This window comes from Orbicella faveolata, unplaced genomic scaffold (genome assembly GCF_042242905.1).
Source record: "Orbicella faveolata isolate gen_17 unplaced genomic scaffold, um_ofav_v1 contig_1, whole genome shotgun sequence".
NCBI lineage: Eukaryota > Metazoa > Cnidaria > Anthozoa > Scleractinia > Merulinidae > Orbicella > Orbicella faveolata.
Window position 1 is genome coordinate 17,871,147 of NW_028301536.1, and position 25,112 is coordinate 17,896,258.

At 37.6% G+C, this 25,112-nt stretch overlaps 2 long non-coding RNA genes and 1 other non-coding gene across 3 annotated transcripts; 1 reads left to right on the forward strand and 2 right to left on the reverse strand.

The window, feature by feature from the left end:
- Positions 1-11,609: 11,609 nt before the first annotated feature.
- LOC149118280 (uncharacterized) lies at positions 11,610-16,297 on the forward strand. The gene is made up of 5 exons (XR_016208255.1): positions 11,610-11,839; positions 13,189-13,250; positions 13,499-13,586; positions 13,688-13,766; positions 14,915-16,297. It is a non-coding gene; the product is annotated as an uncharacterized LOC149118280 (long non-coding RNA).
- Positions 13,021-13,093, reverse strand: Trnai-gau (transfer RNA isoleucine (anticodon GAU)). The gene has a single exon. It is a non-coding gene; the product is annotated as a tRNA-Ile (tRNA).
- LOC110045654 (uncharacterized) lies at positions 16,236-22,819 on the reverse strand. Its single transcript, XR_016208261.1, has 4 exons — positions 22,097-22,819; positions 21,824-21,969; positions 20,676-20,737; positions 16,236-17,057 (listed from the first exon to the last, which is right to left on the reverse strand). It is a non-coding gene; the product is annotated as an uncharacterized LOC110045654 (long non-coding RNA).
- Between the last annotated feature and the right edge of the window lie 2,293 nt (positions 22,820-25,112).

Sequence of the window (25,112 nt, forward strand, 5' to 3'; positions counted from 1 at the left end):
GACTGTCACGCTGTTGCCCTCTCCCTAGTTGCCTCTCCTTTATCCTGCTGCGCGCATGTCCACAAATTTACATCGCCCTGTGGCCTCACCCTGTTGCTCTCATCGAAGAGCCTGCGCTTTTTCGGTCAGCAGTGAACAAACGCGCTAGCATACAGACTACTATCCTACTATCGCTCAAACAGACATTCTGTTTTCTTTTGCAACATTGGACGAGTTGCCCATACAGTCACTTTATTGATGTTTGAGTTTATTGCTTTCTAGATCACTTATTCTCCATTGATTTGTGGAACATTTTGCCAAAAGCTGATCAGCAGTTCTAATCTTCTGATGTCATGTTTGTTTATTTTATGGCTTGAGGAGACGTGGACATGGTCATATGTCATGCTGCAACATTTTTTTGGTCATTACACGAGTTGTTTTCGTTCTTCATAGATTTTTCCATATTTCACTGTATTATAGAGTCGTTGCATTCTTTCCTGTAATACATCAAACACGAGAGTGTTTCATCACGATACCCAAACATCGAGGAGAGAGTTGAAAATACGACGCGCAGCAAAGTATTTTTGACGACATTCGAGGTGTTTGGTAATTAACACGTATTTTGGTGGGAAACTGTTATAAAAAACGCTGCAAATTTTAACATATAATTAGTCATAACATATAACAGAGCAAATAAAGATTATCGCATGGATTCAGATGGTGCGTTTTACTGAAAATGAATGACTACTATTTTATGATCAATGAAAATCAATATTAATCAATGATAATCAACATGAGATCGAGAAAAAAATCCCGTATTGTTTTACTTTTCTTCACCGCCCTTTAGCCTTTAGACATCTGAAAACGTGAAATTTCACTTCCGATCGAGTTAGCAAAAGCGCGGACGGCGGGGGAGTGAGCAAGGTGGACTGGAACTACTCAAAAAGGAACTTAGTTCCATAAGTTTTGAACTCGAATTGAAACTAGGCGAGACTGTCTAATTCTTCGTATATTTCTCTTTCATTTTTCTTTTCCATTTCTTTGGTTCAAGAGATATGTTGGCCAACAAAAATTTATTCTGATACTTTTAACCATTCGAATACCAAACTTTCGCCAAAAAATACCGCTTTTAACCGTTTAGTCAGATTTTTTAGCTGCCATTACGCTAAATAAGCCTAAGTTTTGCTAAGAAAGCTTTTTTTTGTACTAAAAGGATAGATTTTTCGAGGATTAAGTACAAAATTGAGCAAAATTTCAATTCCGGGCATGCGCATAAGCCAATTTTTTTTTTCCCATTAGCCGTTCTCAATTTTGTTTGTTGCCCCTTTCCTTTCTGTTTTTCTCGGCCCTTTAACACTGCCTACCTTTTGCGTTGTATGTTCTTTCTGGCTGCCGTAAAAATTTGGATGTTAATTACGGGCAAAGCCTAGAAATGGACCTTGATCAATCATAGCACATTTTCCAAGGATAGATTAGGCTGTCAATACAACTACATTGCATGTGCATATAGGTACCGTTAAATTTCCCAAGCACGTCATGGTTTCCCCCTGTAGCCCAGTGGTTACATTTCCGAGCTTCGGTTCGGAAGGGCCGGCGTTCAGCGCCCGCAGGGGGACCCTTTTGTTTCTTTTCGTATTTGGCTAGGACTCAATAGTGTTCTTTTTTGTACAATTTTCTGTTTTTTTCCCTTTGAACTAAGTTAGCGTTAAAAATTATTTTAAAAGAAAGACATCCTGAACCTGGCTAATCGTAAAATACCCATCTAGCCATGCCTTTATTTGCTTTAAGCCCTCTTTCTTATCCTCTTGCCAATAGCGGGTGAAGACCTTAAAAAGCAGGCGTCACATTCGCAACTTCAATTGTTTTCGGTTTGGAAAAGATTTAATAAGGGATTTCAAAATACTCTATAAACTGATGCAAAGCTATTTAAAAAGCTTAAGGGTTTAGTTTGAATGCTTTTGGGCTCAGCCCAGAAATAAACCTTATAAGCTATTGAAGCTTTCCTCGGGCAACTTATGGCCTGAATCGTTTAAATAAAGGCCAACTACTATTGTTAGAAGGAAGACAATGGTTAGAGAGGCTGCAAATTACATAGAGGTTAGTCTCCATTAGGTCTGTCATTTCTTTTATAGCACATTTTCCAAAGATAGATTAGGCTGTCAATACAACTACATTGCATGTGCATATAGGTACCGTTAAATTTCCCAAGCACGTCATGGTTTCCCCCTGTAGCCCAGTGGTTACATTTCCGAGCTTCGGTTCGGAAGGGCCGGCGTTCAGCGCCCGCAGGGGGACCCTTTTGTTTCTTTTCGTATTTGGCTAGGACTCAATAGTGTTCTTTTTCGTACAATTTTCTGTTTTTTTCCCTTTGAACTAAGTTAGCGTTAAAAATTATTTTAAAAGAAAGACATCCTGAACCTGGCTAATCGTAAAATACCCATCTAGCCATGCCTTTATTTGCTTTAAGCCCTCCTTCTTAGCCCTTTGCCAATAGGCGAAGACCTTAAAAAGCATGCAGGCATCTCATTTGGAACTTCAATTTTTTTTCGGTTTGGAAAACATGTAATGGATTTCAAAATACTCTATAAACTGATGCAAAGCTATTTAAAAAGCTTAAGGATTTAGTTTGAATGCTTTGGTCTCAGCCCAGAAATAAACCTTTTAAGCTATTGAAGCTTTCCTCGGGCAACTTATGGCCTGAATTGTTAAATAAAGGCCAACTACTATTGTTAGAAGGAAGACAATGGTTGGAGAGGCTGCAAATTACATAGAGGTTAGTCTCCATTAGGGCTGCCATTTTTTTTATAGCACATTTTCCAAAGATAGATTAGGCTGTCAATACAACTACATTGCATGTGCATATAGGTACCGTTAAATTTCCCAAGCACGTCATGGTTTCCCCCTGTAGCCCAGTGGTTACATTTCCGAGCTTCGGTTCGGAAGGGCCGGCGTTCAGCGCACGTAGGGGGACCCTTTTGTTTCTTTTCGTATTTGGCTAGGACTGAATAGTGTTCTTTTTCGTACAATTTTCTGTTTTTTTCGCTTTGAACTAAGTTAGCGTTTAAAACTATTTTAAAAGAAAGTCATCCTGAACCTGGCTAATCGTAAAATACCCATCTAGCCATGCCTTTATTTGCTTTAAGCCCTCCTTCTTAGCCCTTTGCCAATAGGTGAAGACCTTAAAAAGCATGCAGGCATCTCATTTGGAACTTCAATTTTTTTTCGGTTTGGAAAACATGTAATGGATTTCAAAATACTCTATAAACTGATGCAAAGCTATTTAAAAAGCTTAAGGGTTTAGTTTGAATGCTTTTGGGCTTAGCCCAGAAATAAACCTTATAAGCTATTGAAGCTTTCCTCGGGCAACCTATGGCCTGAATTGTTAAATAAAGGCCAACTACTATTGTTACAAGGAAGACGATGGTTAGAGAGGCTGCAAATTACATAGAGGTTAGTCTCCATTAGGTCTGTCATTTCTTTTATAGCACGTTTTCCAAAGATAGATTAGGCTGTCAATACAACTACATTGCATGTGCATATAGGTACCGTTAAATTTCCCAAGCACGTCATGGTTTCCCCCCTGTAGCCCAGTGGTTACATTTCCGAGCTTCGGTTCGGAAGGGCCGACGTTCAGCGCCCGCAGGGGGACCCTTTTGTTTCTTTTCGTATTTGGCTAGGACTCAATAGTGTTCTTTTTCGTACAATTTTCTGTTTTTTTCCCTTTGAACTAAGTTAGCGTTAAAAATTATTTTAAAAGAAAGACATCCTGAACCTGGCTAATCGTAAAATACCCATCTAGCCATGCCTTTATTTGCTTTAAGCCCTCTTTCTTATCCTCTTGCCAATAGCGGGTGAAGACCTTAAAAAGCAGGCGTCACATTCGCAACTTCAATTGTTTTCGGTTTGGAAAAGATGTAATAAGGGATTTCAAAATACTCTATAAACTGATGCAAAGCTGTTTAAAAAGCTTAAGGGTTTAGTTTGAATGCTTTTGGGCTCAGCCCAGAAATAAACCTTATAAGCTATTGAAGCTTTCCTCGAGCAACTTATGGCCTGAATCGTTTAAATAAAGGCCAACTACTATTGTTAGAAGGAAGACAATGGTTAGAGAGGCTGCAAATTACATAGAGGTTAGTCTCCATTAGGTCTGTCATTTCTTTTATAGCACATTTTCTAAAGATAGATTAGGCTGTCAATACAACTACATTGCATGTGCATATAGGTACCGTTAAATTTCCCAAGCACGTCATGGTTTCCCCCTGTAGCCCAGTGGTTACATTTCCGAGCTTCGGTTCGGAAGGGCCGGCGTTCAGCGCCCGCAGGGGGACCCTTTTGTTTCTTTTCGTATTTGGCTAGGACTCAATAGTGTTCTTTTTCGTACAATTTTCTGTTTTTTTCCCTTTGAACTAAGTTAGCGTTAAAAATTATTTTAAAAGAAAGACATCCTGAACCTGGCTAATCGTAAAATACCCATCTAGCCATGCCTTTATTTGCTTTAAGCCCTCCTTCTTAGCCCTTTGCCAACAGGTGAAGACCTTAAAAAGCATGCAGGCATCTCATTTGGAACTTCAATTTTTTTTCGGTTTGGAAAACATGTAATGGATTTCAAAATACTCTATAAACTGATGCAAAGCTATTTAAAAAGCTTAAGGGTTTAGTTTGAATGCTTTTGGGCTTAGCCCAGAAATAAACCTTATAAGCTATTGAAGCTTTCCTCGGGCAACTTATGGCCTGAATCGTTTAAATAAAGCCCATCTACTATTGTTACAAGGAAGACGATGGTTAGAGAGGCTGCAAATTACATAGAGGTTAGTCTCCATTAGGTCTGCCATTTTTTTTATAGCACATTTTCCAAAGATAGATTAGGCTGTCAATACAACTACATTGCATGTGCATATAGGTACCGTTAAATTTCCCAAGCACGTCATGGTTTCCCCCTGTAGCCCAGTGGTTACATTTCCGAGCTTCGGTTCGGAAGGGCCGGCGTTCAGCGCCCGCAGGGGGACCCTTTTGTTTCTTTTCGTATTTGGCTAGGACTCAATAGTGTTCTTTTTTGTACAATTTTCTGTTTTTTTCCCTCTGAACTAAGTTAGCGTTAAAAATTATTTTAAAAGAAAGACATCCTGAACCTGGCTAATCGTAAAATACCCATCTAGCCATGCCTTTATTTGCTTTAAGCCCTCTTTCTTATCCTCTTGCCAATAGCGGGTGAAGACCTTAAAAAGCAGGCGTCACATTCGCAACTTCAATTGTTTTCGGTTTGGAAAAGATTTAATAAGGGATTTCAAAATACTCTATAAACTGATGCAAAGCTATTTAAAAAGCTTAAGGGTTTAGTTTGAATGCTTTTGGGCTCAGCCCAGAAATAAACCTTATAAGCTATTGAAGCTTTCCTCGGGCAACTTATGGCCTGAATCGTTTAAATAAAGGCCAACTACTATTGTTAGAAGGAAGACAATGGTTAGAGAGGCTGCAAATTACATAGAGGTTAGTCTCCATTAGGTCTGTCATTTCTTTTATAGCACATTTTCTAAAGATAGATTAGGCTGTCAATACAACTACATTGCATGTGCATATAGGTACCGTTAAATTTCCCAAGCACGTCATGGTTTCCCCCTGTAGCCCAGTGGTTACATTTCCGAGCTTCGGTTCGGAAGGGCCGGCGTTCAGCGCCCGCAGGGGGACCCTTTTGTTTCTTTTCGTATTTGGCTAGGACTCAATAGTGTTCTTTTTCGTACAATTTTCTGTTTTTTTCCCTTTGAACTAAGTTAGCGTTAAAAATTATTTTAAAAGAAAGACATCCTGAACCTGGCTAATCGTAAAATACCCATCTAGCCATGCCTTTATTTGCTTTAAGCCCTCCTTCTTAGCCCTTTGCCAATAGGCGAAGACCTTAAAAAGCATGCAGGCATCTCATTTGGAACTTCAATTTTTTTTCGGTTTGGAAAACATGTAATGGATTTCAAAATACTCTATAAACTGATGCAAAGCTATTTAAAAAGCTTAAGGATTTAGTTTGAATGCTTTGGTCTCAGCCCAGAAATAAACCTTTTAAGCTATTGAAGCTTTCCTCGGGCAACTTATGGCCTGAATTGTTAAATAAAGGCCAACTACTATTGTTAGAAGGAAGACAATGGTTGGAGAGGCTGCAAATTACATAGAGGTTAGTCTCCATTAGGGCTGCCATTTTTTTTATAGCACATTTTCCAAAGATAGATTAGGCTGTCAATACAACTACATTGCATGTGCATATAGGTACCGTTAAATTTCCCAAGCACGTCATGGTTTCCCCCTGTAGCCCAGTGGTTACATTTCCGAGCTTCGGTTCGGAAGGGCCGGCGTTCAGCGCACGTAGGGGGACCCTTTTGTTTCTTTTCGTATTTGGCTAGGACTGAATAGTGTTCTTTTTCGTACAATTTTCTGTTTTTTTCGCTTTGAACTAAGTTAGCGTTTAAAACTATTTTAAAAGAAAGTCATCCTGAACCTGGCTAATCGTAAAATACCCATCTAGCCATGCCTTTATTTGCTTTAAGCCCTCCTTCTTAGCCCTTTGCCAATAGGTGAAGACCTTAAAAAGCATGCAGGCATCTCATTTGGAACTTCAATTTTTTTTCGGTTTGGAAAACATGTAATGGATTTCAAAATACTCTATAAACTGATGCAAAGCTATTTAAAAAGCTTAAGGGTTTAGTTTGAATGCTTTTGGGCTTAGCCCAGAAATAAACCTTATAAGCTATTGAAGCTTTCCTCGGGCAACCTATGGCCTGAATTGTTAAATAAAGGCCAACTACTATTGTTACAAGGAAGACGATGGTTAGAGAGGCTGCAAATTACATAGAGGTTAGTCTCCATTAGGTCTGTCATTTCTTTTATAGCACGTTTTCCAAAGATAGATTAGGCTGTCAATACAACTACATTGCATGTGCATATAGGTACCGTTAAATTTCCCAAGCACGTCATGGTTTCCCCCTGTAGCCCAGTGGTTACATTTCCGAGCTTCGGTTCGGAAGGGCCGACGTTCAGCGCCCGCAGGGGGACCCTTTTGTTTCTTTTCGTATTTGGCTAGGACTCAATAGTGTTCTTTTTCGTACAATTTTCTGTTTTTTTCCCTTTGAACTAAGTTAGCGTTAAAAATTATTTTAAAAGAAAGACATCCTGAACCTGGCTAATCGTAAAATACCCATCTAGCCATGCCTTTATTTGCTTTAAGCCCTCTTTCTTATCCTCTTGCCAATAGCGGGTGAAGACCTTAAAAAGCAGGCGTCACATTCGCAACTTCAATTGTTTTCGGTTTGGAAAAGATGTAATAAGGGATTTCAAAATACTCTATAAACTGATGCAAAGCTGTTTAAAAAGCTTAAGGGTTTAGTTTGAATGCTTTTGGGCTCAGCCCAGAAATAAACCTTATAAGCTATTGAAGCTTTCCTCGAGCAACTTATGGCCTGAATCGTTTAAATAAAGGCCAACTACTATTGTTAGAAGGAAGACAATGGTTAGAGAGGCTGCAAATTACATAGAGGTTAGTCTCCATTAGGTCTGTCATTTCTTTTATAGCACATTTTCTAAAGATAGATTAGGCTGTCAATACAACTACATTGCATGTGCATATAGGTACCGTTAAATTTCCCAAGCACGTCATGGTTTCCCCCTGTAGCCCAGTGGTTACATTTCCGAGCTTCGGTTCGGAAGGGCCGGCGTTCAGCGCCCGCAGGGGGACCCTTTTGTTTCTTTTCGTATTTGGCTAGGACTCAATAGTGTTCTTTTTCGTACAATTTTCTGTTTTTTTCCCTTTGAACTAAGTTAGCGTTAAAAATTATTTTAAAAGAAAGACATCCTGAACCTGGCTAATCGTAAAATACCCATCTAGCCATGCCTTTATTTGCTTTAAGCCCTCCTTCTTAGCCCTTTGCCAACAGGTGAAGACCTTAAAAAGCATGCAGGCATCTCATTTGGAACTTCAATTTTTTTTCGGTTTGGAAAACATGTAATGGATTTCAAAATACTCTATAAACTGATGCAAAGCTATTTAAAAAGCTTAAGGGTTTAGTTTGAATGCTTTTGGGCTTAGCCCAGAAATAAACCTTATAAGCTATTGAAGCTTTCCTCGGGCAACTTATGGCCTGAATCGTTTAAATAAAGCCCATCTACTATTGTTACAAGGAAGACGATGGTTAGAGAGGCTGCAAATTACATAGAGGTTAGTCTCCATTAGGTCTGCCATTTTTTTTATAGCACATTTTCCAAAGATAGATTAGGCTGTCAATACAACTACATTGCATGTGCATATAGGTACCGTTAAATTTCCCAAGCACGTCATGGTTTCCCCCTGTAGCCCAGTGGTTACATTTCCGAGCTTCGGTTCGGAAGGGCCGGCGTTCAGCGCCCGCAGGGGGACCCTTTTGTTTCTTTTCGTATTTGGCTAGGACTCAATAGTGTTCTTTTTTGTACAATTTTCTGTTTTTTTCCCTCTGAACTAAGTTAGCGTTAAAAATTATTTTAAAAGAAAGACATCCTGAACCTGGCTAATCGTAAAATACCCATCTAGCCATGCCTTTATTTGCTTTAAGCCCTCTTTCTTATCCTCTTGCCAATAGCGGGTGAAGACCTTAAAAAGCAGGCGTCACATTCGCAACTTCAATTGTTTTCGGTTTGGAAAAGATTTAATAAGGGATTTCAAAATACTCTATAAACTGATGCAAAGCTATTTAAAAAGCTTAAGGGTTTAGTTTGAATGCTTTTGGGCTCAGCCCAGAAATAAACCTTATAAGCTATTGAAGCTTTCCTCGGGCAACTTATGGCCTGAATCGTTTAAATAAAGGCCAACTACTATTGTTAGAAGGAAGACAATGGTTAGAGAGGCTGCAAATTACATAGAGGTTAGTCTCCATTAGGTCTGTCATTTCTTTTATAGCACATTTTCTAAAGATAGATTAGGCTGTCAATACAACTACATTGCATGTGCATATAGGTACCGTTAAATTTCCCAAGCACGTCATGGTTTCCCCCTGTAGCCCAGTGGTTACATTTCCGAGCTTCGGTTCGGAAGGGCCGGCGTTCAGCGCCCGCAGGGGGACCCTTTTGTTTCTTTTCGTATTTGGCTAGGACTCAATAGTGTTCTTTTTCGTACAATTTTCTGTTTTTTTCCCTTTGAACTAAGTTAGCGTTAAAAATTATTTTAAAAGAAAGACATCCTGAACCTGGCTAATCGTAAAATACCCATCTAGCCATGCCTTTATTTGCTTTAAGCCCTCCTTCTTAGCCCTTTGCCAATAGGCGAAGACCTTAAAAAGCATGCAGGCATCTCATTTGGAACTTCAATTTTTTTTCGGTTTGGAAAACATGTAATGGATTTCAAAATACTCTATAAACTGATGCAAAGCTATTTAAAAAGCTTAAGGATTTAGTTTGAATGCTTTGGTCTCAGCCCAGAAATAAACCTTTTAAGCTATTGAAGCTTTCCTCGGGCAACTTATGGCCTGAATTGTTAAATAAAGGCCAACTACTATTGTTAGAAGGAAGACAATGGTTGGAGAGGCTGCAAATTACATAGAGGTTAGTCTCCATTAGGGCTGCCATTTTTTTTATAGCACATTTTCCAAAGATAGATTAGGCTGTCAATACAACTACATTGCATGTGCATATAGGTACCGTTAAATTTCCCAAGCACGTCATGGTTTCCCCCTGTAGCCCAGTGGTTACATTTCCGAGCTTCGGTTCGGAAGGGCCGGCGTTCAGCGCACGTAGGGGGACCCTTTTGTTTCTTTTCGTATTTGGCTAGGACTGAATAGTGTTCTTTTTCGTACAATTTTCTGTTTTTTTCGCTTTGAACTAAGTTAGCGTTTAAAACTATTTTAAAAGAAAGTCATCCTGAACCTGGCTAATCGTAAAATACCCATCTAGCCATGCCTTTATTTGCTTTAAGCCCTCCTTCTTAGCCCTTTGCCAATAGGTGAAGACCTTAAAAAGCATGCAGGCATCTCATTTGGAACTTCAATTTTTTTTCGGTTTGGAAAACATGTAATGGATTTCAAAATACTCTATAAACTGATGCAAAGCTATTTAAAAAGCTTAAGGGTTTAGTTTGAATGCTTTTGGGCTTAGCCCAGAAATAAACCTTTCAAGCTATTGAAGCTTTCCTCGGGCAACTTATGGCCTGAATTGTTAAATAAAGGCCAACTACTATTGTTACAAGGAAGACAATGGTTAGAGAGGCTGCAAATTACATAGAGGTTAGTCTCCATTAGGTCTGTCATTTCTTTTATAGTACGTTTTCCAAAGATAGATTAGGCTGTATATACAACTACATTGCATGTGCATATAGGTACCGTTAAATTTCCCAAGCACGTCATGGTTTCCCCCTGTAGCCCAGTGGTTACATTTCCGAGCTTCGGTTCGGAAGGGCCGGCGTTCAGCGCCCGCAGGGGGACCCTTTTGTTTCTTTTCGTATTCGGCTAGGACTCAATAGTGTTCTTTTTCGTACAATTTTCTGTTTTTTTCGCTTTGAACTAAGTTAGCGTTAAAAATTATTTTAAAAGAAAGACATCCTGAACCTGGCTAATCGTAAAATACCCATCTAGCCATGCCTTTATTTGCTTTAAACCCTCCTTCTTAGCCCTTTGCCAATAGGTGAAGACCTTAAAAGCAGGCATCTCATTTGGAACTTCAATTTTTTTTCGGTTTGGAAAACATGTAATGGATTTCAAAATACTCTATAATTTGATGCAAAGCTATTTAAGAAGCTTAAGGGTTTAGTTTGAATGCTTTTGGGCTCAGCCCAGAAATAAACCTTATCAGCTATTGAAGGTTTTCTCGGGAAACATTTGGCCTGAAGTGGTTACATTCGGAGCTTTGGTTTGGAAGGGCGGGCGTTCAGCTCTTGCAGCGCGACTCCGTTTTTTACTTTTGTGTTTTCTAGGAGTAAGTAGTTGCAGGTCAGTATGAGTCCTCCGTGGCCCAGTGGATTAAGGATCTTACTTTAGTTCGGGAGCTTAAGGGCCTGCGTTCGACTCGTAGCGGGGGACTCTATCGAGCTGAATATTTTTTATGGCGTATTATTGTTTTTTTTTTTTTAAACTGAGGAAGCAGCGGTTCAAATCTAGATTACCTTTAAATGCCGTTGAGCGTCTAATGTTTGAGCAATAGAACACTTTTTCCGTGTCTTATCTAAACACGAGGAGGGTTCGGAGAAATCCAGGCAGTTATGGAAACCCGAGCCGTAGTCGAGGGTTTGCATAACTTTCGAGAATTATTCTCCCAAATATGGAGTGCAAGCAATCCTTTGTGGGGAAAAATATGGCGGCTCTACATTTTACCAAAATACCATGCGAACTTGACAGAGCTCAAAAACAACAACAACATTTCTTCTTACAAACTAATTAAAGTTAATTAAAAGGTGTAATTATTAATAAGGGTACTGGCAAACTTAAATAACCACTGGGTTAAAAATGCCAGATCGCCAGTTTGCTAACTGACTGTGCATACTATAGGTATAGATTGCAAGAAAAGCCATTTTTTTAACAATATTTATCCCTGTGCTAACGGAATGGTGTATGCTAGGTTTAAAGTTGTTAGAGCTTTTCTGAACGCTTTTATGAGGGTTGTTAAAGTTTTCGTGCGCTGAGAATTATGGGTAAACGTATCAGTCGCCATTTTTTCCCACGGAGGATTTGAATTCGTAACGGACGCCGGATAAACCTGAAGAGGAACGCAAGCCCAATACCATGTAACGCAAGAGGAAACTGGCGGAAGGTGGAATTCAAAGTGGCGAACTCACTAGTCAAAGGACCAGGAGAGGCATGACTAAAGCCACATGAAGGTTTACCCACTCACAATGCAATGAGAAATGCAAGAGATACACGGTGTAAGTCCCAAGAACACGAGCAGAAACAGCAGTATGAAATACGGGTTAGAGAGAAGAGGAAATGCAGTGTGCCGAATTGACGGGTTAACAAACTAGGGAAAGCCCACCCGTAATTCAGAGGGCAACGGAACGTGACTGGAAGCGTGTTCGGGAACGGACAATAGAGAAATAGTATAACCTTCAAGAAAATGGGCGGGATGAAGTATACGAAATTTATTGCTATGCTGAATTATTTTCCAGAAATCAGTGAAAAGCCTGTTTTAATATTCAAATACCCCGCCTTAATTGCGACGGGAAAATCGTCCAATTGAATAATAGCAACGAACTATGCATTTGTTGTGTGCCGTTGCAAACGTTTGAAATTTAAATTGCAAATTACTCATACGATGAAACATTTGTCACGTAGTGTTCGTTGGTCGTACACTTGGCCATCCACGTTCAGAACTTCAGCAAACAAAATGTACTTTTCCTTCACTCGTTGCTGCAAAACCACCAGCATTGAGCTTAGGATATGGCTCTACATTTCGAGCTTCTATGTAAAAACAAATACAACAAGAACGTTACTTCAAGCAAACTTTACAAGACGTAGTCCGTAAACCAATATGCAAAAGCCGCCTTCTCAGGACATTGCATGGTTGTGAATCCTTCTCAAGGTAACAAATTTACGTGAAAGTAATTCTGTGTTTTCCAAAGATAAATTAGCATTTTTTTCTCTTGAAAAGAGCTGTAGAAAACCTTTCTGGCGGTTTTTAAAGTCAACAACTTTCACTTGCGAAGTAGTGTTGGTGATTCCTTGTCCACTCATAGTTATTCCTTTTCCTTGAAATAATATTCATGCTTATCAGAGGTAGCTATAGATTTTCTGGTAGAAAAATGACACGGATCTGTTCTTGGCACCGACGGCTATAAACAGAGAATTTGGTCACGCCGTTACTTCAGCCAGTTTAATTCGCTGCCAATCTTTTTGCAACTGAACTCCACATTTCACACGACTCAATAAAACACTAATCTCGAGTCGCTTGCACCAAAGATCTTTTGAAGGGTTTTTTATGGAAGAAATGTATTTTTTTAATCATAGGGAAATGGTTGTGAATATGGTAAGCCTAAATGAAACTGAAGAATGATCATCGCAGTTAATTTTCCAATTTAAGCACTTGAAAAGAAGAAGCCTGAAAAAATCAAGGCTTCAACGGGATTCGAACCCGTGACCTCCGCGATATCGGTGCGATGCTCTACCAACTGAGCTATGAAGCCACATATTGGGAGCGAGGTCAATTAATTGAGTCCATATCTTCGAAGCCTAAGTCGTTCAAATATTAATTATTTGCTGTTCTGGACGTTCCTTTCAGAAAAGAGGTAACTGCAACACTGACAACTCATGAGGGCACGGCCAATTACAAGATTAGTTCTGGTTAGTTGATCTTTTCAGTTGCAAGCGTGTTCATGAAATGTTAATTCACTTTACATTGCTTTAACCAGTTATGAAATTTTGGTGTTACATCAAAGCAATCGTGAGAATGAACCAGAACTTGATGAGGGCCAACGTTTCGAAACGTTATTTCAGAAAAGATAAAAATCAAATGATTTGTTCAAATAATGACTTTAGAGTATTAATGTTGCCTTTAAGAACTTTGACACTTATGTTGTTTTCTTAACCAGCTCATTTTAGGTTGGAATTTCTATACTGAGGCGCCTTGTGATCTAAACGCGACATTGGAAAATGTCCTGCTCAGCTCATTCAACTATGGTAAGTTCATGCGTGATTGTCCAAAATGAAACTTTAGAGTGTGGTTGTTTTCTTCAGTTAAAACGTTAGAAACTTACGTAGTTTTCTAAACCTCCTTTTAGATTGGAATTACTATACTGAGGCACCCGATGAACAAAACATGATCGTCGGACAAAGCCCTGCTCAGCTCAATCAGCTATGGTGAGTTCATTGTCATCTTATTATCTCGTTTATGTTCTATTAATCACACACAATGCACAGTGAGGGAATCAGATGTCGATTTGGCCAATTTTCGTTGAAACATTCGAAAAGTTTCGGAAGTTTTAATTTTTTATCCAATCAGTACAAAGCGCAACCATTCGAGCGAATTTTGTCGTTGCTTAGCTTGGAGGTCGAAATTTCGACCCTAGACTGTGCAAAACTCGATAGCTGAGAAACCACGTTCACACACGCAACCCATCATGCAGAGCCTCCGTGCGTGCTATAACTTAACTATTTTTAGAACTGTAATTAGCACAGGAGCCTCTTGGTTTCCCACGAAATATCTTGTTTCTGCAAAAAAGGAAGCAAAACATGGGCCAAAGGGAATCCCAGTCTTTGTGGTGACAAAAAATGGTCTTAGCTCCTCGGGTATCATTGGCTATTTAAAGGGGTCGTGTGAAAACTCCCACTAGAGCTTTTTCTAAAAATAGAAAGATACGGGAAAGTGTTGACTGGCAGGGTTAGTATACGAGATGGAGACTCCAGTTAATGGGTTCCTGGCGTGATTTAATTCAGTGATAAGAGAGGACATTATAGGGAATCCGAGAGTGAATTTGGCAATAGAATTTGTAAATACTTGTGTTTCAAAACCATCATAACGACAGGCTTTTGTGAAAACCTGATGCAGAAAACTCTCATTTGCAATTTCGTTGATTTGAACCATAGTTTTTATAAGCCTCACTTGATGTGGGTGACCTTGAATGACCTTTAGTGTCATGAATTCAAGTTAGCTGCTATTTTGGTTTATATTATGATGCAAATTAATCACGTGATTAGCAAGCAGCTTCCAATGAGATTTCGACCAAATTCATAATATTATTTCGTGCTTCCCGAATGAAATGTGCTTAATTTTGCCACTTGCGAAGAGCTTGGACAAAAGAAAAATGTTTTAAGCTGCTGACTTTCAACTCTCCTAACCTACCAGTTATACTACTTCATCTATTTTCGCGAGGACAAAATGTAGATTGTTCCTGCTACTTTCAGCTTTCGACTAGTGTACGCGCTTGAACGTTTAGATGTATGTTTTTTTTTTTTGGTATAATTCTTGATAAACATTGTTGACCTAGACGCGTTGTATTTTTCCACAGTGTGACCCCATGCTCGGCATTGTCGCGGGAAACAGGCACTGATTATCATGGATACATTGGCTCTCGTGGATTCTTACAGAGGCCAGCTGCAGATGCCTAGGGACAAGAACAAGGGTCTGAATAACTTGATGTGGTTTCCGTTGTATGTGGCTCGTTAGGTAAAGAACAATGATTACACCGAAAATTGTTTCCAAGAACAATTAGGACATCGAATCAGCTGACGAGATTGAAGCAAGGAAATATTGTCTCGATGCATAATCAAATTCTCACAAGTAATAAAAGAATTGTGTGCTATTCAGTAAGGAGAGTTAAGAATTCGGACCTATGCTTTGAAATCAGACCTAAAGTTAGTGTTGGACATACAACTTCAGTTTAATTTTTTTTTAAAGTCGTTTCGTCTTCTATTGTACGGTGCAATTGATTGTGAATGTTTCTAAAACCTCGCCGTACTTTTTTCTACAAGAAACCTAAATTTAGTTTCGGTCACGCAACTTAATTTAGAATTTTTGAAGAGATTTCGTCTTTATTGTACGGCACAATTGTTTGAAAATGTTCCTAAAAATCTAGCCGTACTTTTTTCTCTCTAGAGATCAAAATTTATTGTGAGAAATGCAAATTTGTTTAAATATTTTGAAGTCATTTCAAATCCTATTTCACGTTAGTAAAAAGGCTCACCGTGCTTTTTGAATTCTAGATTTTACAGCAAACTACACCAGTGAAGTAATTCACGAAATATTCTGGAGATAACTAAAATTTTGAACTCTTGCCATTTTACAAATAGGAAAATCGAATTATCTCTGAAGCGAACACTGAATTTCTGACCAAATGTATTCGACTTACTCTTTCATTTTCGTTTGGTCTCCTTGCATGGGTCCGCGTTTATTTATATTCAATGCATTGAAAACTTAAGAATATTGTCAGTTGGCAAAGAATATTTGAAAATCAGGTCTAATTTTTTTACAGAAATTTCTTTTGAGGGACAAAGAGTCTGTTGTTTAAAAATTTCCGGCAATTATATTTTCTACGTATATATTATAAACACCGTTTGTACAATCAAGCCAGTTTTCATTGAATCTGTAATTTCAGTTTTGAATTAAATTCTTGTAGATATTTTTTTATTTCCCTTCATTGCTGTAATTACTAGTTAGAAATTGTTCAGACTTTGTTACAATTGTAAACTGTTTTGATTAATTACTTTGGTCGATAGATACAGAGAAATTTTACGACTCGTAAAATTACTCTGCATCTATTGACCTCAGTAGTTAGTTAAACAGTTTTTATACTTGTAAATATATACTCAGTAAAGATCACAACCTATAAATCAGTTCTCACTTTTAATACTTTATTGAATTGAAATAAAGAAACAATATTGTAATCAACAAATGAGTCTTGTGTCACTAAATAAAAAAATGCGCGCTTTTAAAGGGGCCTGGAAACTAGTCGAAATGTAGGCTATCTCTTTTACTATTTTTTGACTATGTAGGGTTGCCGACGCGGAAAAACGTTCTGCACTTTTAAACAGAGTCTAGTAACTAGTCAAAATAAAGGTAGACTTTCGATGGGCAAAATCTGATTATAAACTGCACAGATTTTTTCCCGCCAAAAGACTTAGTTTGTTTTTGACAAATTTCAAGACTTCATTTAATAGCGCAGACTTTTTTCCCGCCAAAAGACTTAAATTATTTTTGAGAATTTTAGACACAGATTTTTTCCCGCCAAAAGACTTACTTTATTTTTGGCAAATTTCCAGGCACCGTTTAAAAGCGCAAACTATTTTCCCGCCAAAAGACTTAAATTATTTTTGAGAATTTTAGACACAGAGTTTTTTCCCGCCAAAAGACTTTTTTTTTTTTCTGAAATAATTCCAGGCACCGTTTAAAAGCGCATACTACTTTCAGGCCAAAGGACGAAGAATTAACAAATAACCTATAAAAACGTAATTCTTTTCGTTCCAAAATATTATGTTTTCTTTCTTCGATGCATTTAAATCTGACTAAATGTTTAGCGAGTTTTCGCGTTCTTTATTAAATATATTTGTGCATATTCACCAAAGAAAAAAAAAACACTACACGATGAGAGCTTGCGGCTATCTTATGTAGCATCGGTCTCCAATTGCAATTGGTGCGATTAACTTCTTTCAATTCTGCAAAATATGAGAGAGAAATGAGAAATTAGAAATATAGAAACACAAAAAGACAACGATAATTTCATTGTTTAATAGAACACATTAAAATTCTGTGCAAAGGCGCGCACATATTTCTCTAAACATTTAATTCCTTTAAAACAAAAAAACATTGAGCTCTCGTAAAAATATGTACGGGTGAGACTCCTATTAAAATTTTGTGTTACCCCATAATTTCTTGTGCCTTTCATGTTTGGGATTTTGTAAGCCAATTTCTCACCTCGTTATCTCCACTGTGTCGAAAATATCCTGCATTTTGGGTCCAGCAGAGTATGAAAATAATGCTCGTTTTCTCTCCTTATTCTGTAGATATTTTTACATCCAAACAACTCGATCGATAAGCCAATGTAATGATTGTTGTTGCCAACGCAAAACAGCCTTAATTTAACGTTCTGATTCACTAGAGGAGTAGCTGAAAGGTCCCTATCAACTAAATTATTTTTGTCTTTTATTCTTCGAGCGCGTTATGCTAATATTCCCTAACACGCTTACTACGACGTGCATAAAAATTACCGCGAGTGCAAGTCTCACTGGGCCTTGAAGGAGTGGACATTACAAATGACGTTTCCACAGAAACTAATATCGCGTGAAATCTTAAAAACTCCGTTTCTCAGACTTTCGTTGAAATTTAAATGACACCTGGCTAAGTATCACATGAAAGGCACAATGGTAATAACAGATAAACTTTCAAGTTTTGGAGTTGGTCTGAAAATGTAAATGCACTCTGGTATTGTAGAAAATTTTAATTAACTTACACAAGAGTGTATTAAAACTCAAATCCTTGTTTGTGTTGATTATTGTTTCCTCACTTCCAAAAATTCATTTATTATTTTATTAAGCGTCACTAAAATTCCACGTCTGGAGTTTATAATATTTTAACCCCCAAAACAAAGTGATTAAAATATTGCAAAAGCCGCTGATTTTGTTCATAGGAAATTAGGAATAAAAATTAAAACAAACATATCAAACGTCCTGTTAACTCAACGAAGTTTCGAAGAATATTTGAACAACACATGAAAATATTAGCGTATTCCATAGTAATGGAATATTATGGTTGCATTCGCATCTATCAATATGTCTATATTGGCGTATGTCTAGTTATTGTATCGAGTTATCCCGAAAGAAAGGCCTCACAAGCGCTAGCTAGTACTAAGATACTAAACAATTAAAATGAAAACAATGCCTCTGGATTAGAAAAGGAAAAATAGGTGAACGAGAGTTCAGATAAAAAAAAAGATTAGAATCATTGCAAAGCAGATTTTTTGACTTCTGTCTCCGAGAAGATCGGAGCAGAATTGTGTAAGAATTATGAATCAATATAATCAAAAGGCAAAAGCTGAATATTTTTCTAAATATTTCACTTATTCACAACCAACTTAGGTTGAATCTAATATTTTTTGACACAAACTTTGACGAGTTAATTGATGTAATACAGCTTTTGATTTGTTAGACTTTTGTTGTTGCCATGAAGACATGGACATTAGTTGAGCATTTCAGTAACATAACAAGGTGTGATGTGATGCAAAAGCAATCATTCTTAAGAAAATCTTTGCATCTATACTTTTTACAATGATTTCTAAATCAATTGGCCTTATTCAGTCATGATGGCCATCGTGATCTTTGCATTTCATATAACATGCAAATTGGCTATGTGGTTTTCCAGGGACCAGTCACCATTCTTACCGCAATTTTTGACTGTCAGATAGACAACTACAGCATGACGGAAGAGTTATTGGTTTGGAATAATTTCTTGGTATTCTGACAACACAAGTCGGTTATCTTTAAGAAAAGCTCAAAAATAGCCTCAAGGCATTAGCTACTACAAAGCCATAGACATGCAATACATGTGAACACAAGATTAATTTGCATTATGGTAGAAAAAAATTGCTACTGAAGTTATTTAGTGTTAAATTCTTTCTTAAAGAAGAAAACAGAATATACTAATGAATCAGTAATACGCAAAGAAAACACGCATCAGGAAACAATGGACTTTTCAGTTAAAACAAAAATAGCCATGTGCACCCTGCTAGCCATACAGGGGGTCAATTGAGATATCTCTCGTGACGTAAATTTGACACCAATCAAAGTGAAATGATGAAGAACCTGGCTAAAAACTTTGAAATCATTTCCTCCTGTAATCATGTTTTCTCATTTGTTACAACAGCATTTCGTATAAATTCACTTCTTCCCCTCCCATGCTCCTTTGTTGATAACTAATGAAGTTACAGTCCCTTAATGTTGAGGTTCAGAATGAAAATGGAAAAATTTGCAACTGCATGAACTAGCTTGGAAAGTTTTATTTTCTATTAAATTTTCTGTAGCGGTATTGTTTAGATGCTTCTACATTGTTGGTACATTCTCAAAATAGATGGACATACTCTGTCCTCAAATACGGTTTTCATTGGCCAATTTTCTTCCATCGAGTCATCTGATTCAATTAGCTGTACTAGAACTATTTGCAGATACTTTTCCACCTTTTTGTCTTTAATTTTTATCAAACACTTCATTTCACACATGTTTCTACCAAAGTCAAAGTGCCAGAAAAACTTGAACTGGTTGGTGTATTGTCGCAAAACCAACCTAATGGAGGTTTTCAGTAGTTCATTTTGGAAATTGTATCCCTTTGAATTTGTCAAATTTATCATGTTAATCATTCCTTAAAAGAAATAAACAATTCCAGGAAAAAACAAATAAGAGAGATTGGAAAATGGTGTAACACTAAGACCCTAAATTGACATAAAATCGTAAATAAATGTTCGCTAAATGCACATGTTCTCAATAACACGCAAGACAGTTTACAAAAGAGTGTAATCAACAAAGAAACAACAACAACAAAAATCATTGCATTTTGAAAAGCTAAGGGAAAAAATGTCTGTATTAAATAATCTGTCTATATTGTTGTTTTCATGAAAAAAAATCCTTTACACATTTAAGGTAGCGAATATAAAAACTAAGGACTGATTTTACTATTACTTTATTATTTTGATGAGGCGATTTTTAAAGCCATCAAATTCCTGCTCCAGAAGATAAATTCTCAGGACAAAGTGTACTGAGGATTGTAAACACGATGATGATTACATGTATTTGTTTAAAAAACATGTACATTACTGTGCAAAAAAAAAAAAAAAAAATGAAGGCGAATTTGCCCAAATTTGGCTATTGTTCACACGAAACATCGCAAAATTTTTGAGCGAAAAAAATGTGATTTTTTAGCAGAGATTTCAAAGAAATTTCCTTGAGCCACACGGAAGTTTGAACACATGCACGAAATGTAGGTGGTAAAAATGATCAATAAATTGTGCAAGTGAAGTAGTCTCAAACTGAACATTGCAAATGCAAAAACAGACCAAACACAACATTGTAAATCACAAAAACCCAAGGAGACCCTTATAGCAAATAGAATAAATGTAGGCGAACACATGCATGTCTACATTGTCATTCTATCGTTTCTCATTTTGTATCTGATTGGTTTCTTTCAATCTAAAATCGAATGCAATGTCGAATTACTTTTCACACTGAATTCAAAAATGGTTCTAATCTAATAAGTGAATAAGAAAATTCATAGGTTTGTCAACTTACCAACATGAAATCTCCTCGTTATTTAATGTAGCATAGTAAAGGATCAGAATTACAGCACTGAACTGTAAAAAGAAAAAAAAAACAGTCAAAAAGATAAAGTACATGTACCAACACATTCAGTATTGATACGTCTATTACTGTTTGATAAGTAGGCAACACTGAGTTGACGGGCACATTATTAAATTTTTAATTATTTCAAAACAGTTTGTTTACCTACAACTGGCCTGGGATTTGTGAAGAATGTGCTAGATAGCCTAGACTTGTTTTTGAGCAGTTATATATACTCAAATTAAGTTAATTTTTGTGTAGCATAATGTATGTATTAGATTCGACACGGCAGAAATCCGACGTTTGATATCGGTGTCGCATTTCTGTCGGACAATGCGACAAGAACAGTCGGACGTGCGGCAGAAATGCGGCAGCAGATTCAGACGTCGAATTCCTGTGGAATTTTTAAATTCCACAGGAATTCAACAACAAAGTAAAATTTGTTGAATTGAATTCGACGTGGCAGAAATGCGACGAATGAACCGGGCCTTAGTCAGTCAGTGATGCGATCAGCCAGTCGTGCGATCAGTCAGCCAGTCACATTTAATACTCATTAAATCTGTTCCTTGAACTGTTTAAAACGTTTTGTCTCCTATCATCTCAGTCAGTCAGTCAGTCAGTCAGTCAGTCAGTCAGTCAGTCAGTCAGTCAGTCAGTCAGTCAGTCAGTCAGTCAGTCAGTCAGTCAGTCAGTCAGTCAGCCCATATTTTTCGCAATTTATGAAAAAGGCCAGTCAAACTCGCCGAAACGTCGTCGATTAGATAAATTTTGACCTGGGAAATGAGGAATCCCGGAAAACAGAGAGCAACTTTTAGTTCTAATTTCTGTTGCATAAAGTAAATGTTTTCTTGTAAATGTTTTGTGGAGTTTAAGATTAGTCGACGTCAAAACTGATGGATGAAAGAATAATTCTTGCTTATCCTGGATTATCTCATATCGTGTTTTGAACAAACGGACCCAGGTTTTCTTTTGTTATATACATACATACATACAACATTTGATCGACGTAGATCCTTTATTTTGAGAAGGTTAAATTAAAGGCAGCACTAGACTGTTACGTTGACGAAAAACAGATAGAAGTTCGGGAAGTAAACATGTACCGTTAAATGCCATATAACAGCTCGTACATGATACGTATCCTCCAAATGACGTGTTGAAGTCAGCCCCGGTGAGACGTAAAGCAATTTTCGTTCATCGGCAAGTCTTTGCAGCGTTTGTCTTGCCTTGTTTTTCCTAAACCCTAACCCTAAAGGAAAAAAACCAGAAGATGATTGAGTCAGATGACTTACAGACATTTACTAGAGTTCTATTTTGATTGCAATCAACAGACAAAGTCAAAAACAGTAATTGACGGTCTACAAATTGATTCTCACCTCTGGTTTGGATCTGCAGGGCGAATCAACAAAACATGACTGAGTTACGGCATGTAAGCCCGTCTTGATTCTTGTCCCTTCACCAAAAGTAAACCTAAAATGAAGAAAAGATTTGAGACTTCAACCCTCAAGGCAACTGTGAACCCTCAAAAGTAACGAAAGTTTGCTGTGAACTTACCATTAAAGTGAAAATCATTGAAATCACAAGCTGGCTTCAATTCATTGTTTGAACTCCAACAACAAGAAAGAAAAAACAAACCGAAAAAAAAAATCAGAGAAGAACACCTTGAATATCAACAATAAACAACGTAGAAGAATGACAATACAAAATAAAACAATGTAAACCAGAAATACTGAAATACGCATTTACAGGCCTGATTATAAGATTTTTTAAATCACTTCATGTTTAATCACGAGATTTTAAAGCTAAGATAACAGAGATTGTGCATCATTTGCAGGCGATGCCCACTGGAAATCAACCTATGTTTTCATATTACTCAAAGAAGTAAATCGGTGTGTCCCTCAACGGTATTTCATTCAGTTAGCGAGTAAGATAGTATTCACTACTAAAACCTTACATATTTTACCTCAAGAGTGGAAACTGTGCACACACTTTTGGAGATGGCAAAAGTTTCAAAAACTATATAGCAACTATTTTAAGGAAAACGACCAATTTTTTAAGTTTGCAAGACATGTTTCGACAGAGCTTCTGTCATCTTCAGTTGAATGGATGATTACAAAGCAAGTTGAATAATAAGTAGGCAAAAATGCTAATTAAGACAAATAGTAACAACAAGAACGTGAAAAGGTGTAAGTTAAAAGGATAATTTTAGATTTACATGGTGTAATTGCTGATTGAGGGAAGGTAGTTCTTTTTGAATATGAATAGCCTCCTTTATCTTGAGTTGAAAGCTGGTAGTGGCGTGATCTAAAATATGAAAGCAGTCTATTGAACACAATGAGCGACAACGTTCAGAATTCTGAAGATGTTTGAAGATGTGAGAGGCCCTATCAACGGCTAAGTGCTCACGTACGCGTGTGGAAAAATGTCGGGAGGTTTCGCCGACATAACAGGCATTACAGCCCGCACATGTAAACTTATAAACCACACGTGAACGAAGCCCGTCGGGGATAGGGTCTTTCACACCAAAAAGGTTACCTATCTTGAAGGAAGAAAAAACTAATTTGATGTCTAAATCATTACAATAGCGCTTGATTAAGTGTCGAATCTTCTTCTGAGTGATGACAGAAAAATGGCCTATGTATGGCAGCTTAAAGTAAAACGTGGGCGAGGTGGTAAGGGGGTAGCCCCGGGGACAATGATTGCTATGGGTCCCAGTGATGTAACGGTTAACCACTTTTTCAATTAAATGGGCAGGGAAAAGGTTCTTTTTGAGAATTTCAGTAAGCTTGGTTATATCCTTGTGTAACCCCAACCAAGTGTTGTTGATCTTGTAGGCCCTGTCAACAAGAGTCCTAATGAGACCTACTTTGTATGAGTACGAGGTGAAGCTAAAATAATTAGTTAATAACCCAGTAAAGGTTTTCTTACGGTAAACCCTAGTTAGGAAGGAATTAGTGTCACTATTATCAATAAGAACATCTAGAAAGGGTAATTTGCGATTAAGTTCTTTTTCCATAGTAAACCTTATGTTGGGGTACCTAGAGTTAATGTAGTCAAAAAATATAACAGCATCGTGCTCCGAGTGAAAATTAGTTTTTTCTTCCTTCAAGATAGGTAACCTTTTTGGTGTGAAAGACCCTATCCCCGACGGGCTTCGTTCACGTGTGGTTTATAAGTTTACATGTGCGGGCTGTAATGCCTGTTATGTCGGCGAAACCTCCCGACATTTTTCCACACGCGTACGTGAGCACTTAGCCGTTGATAGGGCCTCTCACATCTTCAAACATCTTCAGAATTCTGAACGTTGTCGCTCATTGTGTTCAATAGACTGCTTTCATATTTTAGATCACGCCACTACCAGCTTTCAACTCAAGATAAAGGAGGCTATTCATATTCAAAAAGAACTACCTTCCCTCAATCAGCAATTACACCATGTAAATCTAAAATTATCCTTTTAACTTACACCTTTTCACGTTCTTGTTGTTACTATTTGTCTTAATTAGCATTTTTGCCTACTTATTATTCAACTTGCTTTGTAATCATTCATTCAACTGAAGATGACAGAAGCTCTGTCGAAACATGTCTTGCAAACTTAAAAAATTGGTCGTTTTCCTTAAAATATTTACATGTCTGCTGCTATCTAGACCTATATAGCAACTGATTCAAAAGTGGTTTGCATAGTTCTACCAACCTGATAAATATCATCCAAAGACGTAGCAGCTACATTCAAGCTCGACTGAACCTCCAGGATTAAGCACGCGTACCTGTCTTCACGTCAAATAGATCGTTGTTTTGGTCCAATAATCGTTATCTGGCTATGGAGCATCTCTCTCTTTTTGTAGTAACATCATAACCATCAGTTTAACAGGCTTAAATTCTCTTTTTTTGTAGAAATGAGGACAGAACTGACAAGAACCAACGACGGAGTTGGCGAATAACTGAACACGAGATGAATAATTATCAGCATCAGCACGTGCACTTTCAATAATTTGCAATGGAAATCATTGACCGGGAGTAGTTTGGCGCAACACAGTACATTTCGAAAGTTTGTTATTTCTTTAACAGTCGTCAGAAACCGAAATACTTAAGGAAAAGTTTGGTTGCCGAGATGATGATAAAAAATATTTTTATACGGCCATAGCAAAGAAGATATATCATAGATTGAATTCAAAGACTTGATAAAATTGGCCAATAGTTTCAACTTTTTATAATTTGTAATCGGCAACTCCCTCTCTTGATGGAAACTAAATTACACGGGGAGCTAAGAAGAAACCCACCGGTTAGTTACCGTAAACGTCCGAAAGCAACGATCCCCGAAAGTAACGTCATAAAATTGTGGTCGCTAATAAATCCCGAAAGTAGCGACCTTCCCGAAAGTAACGAGCCCTCCGA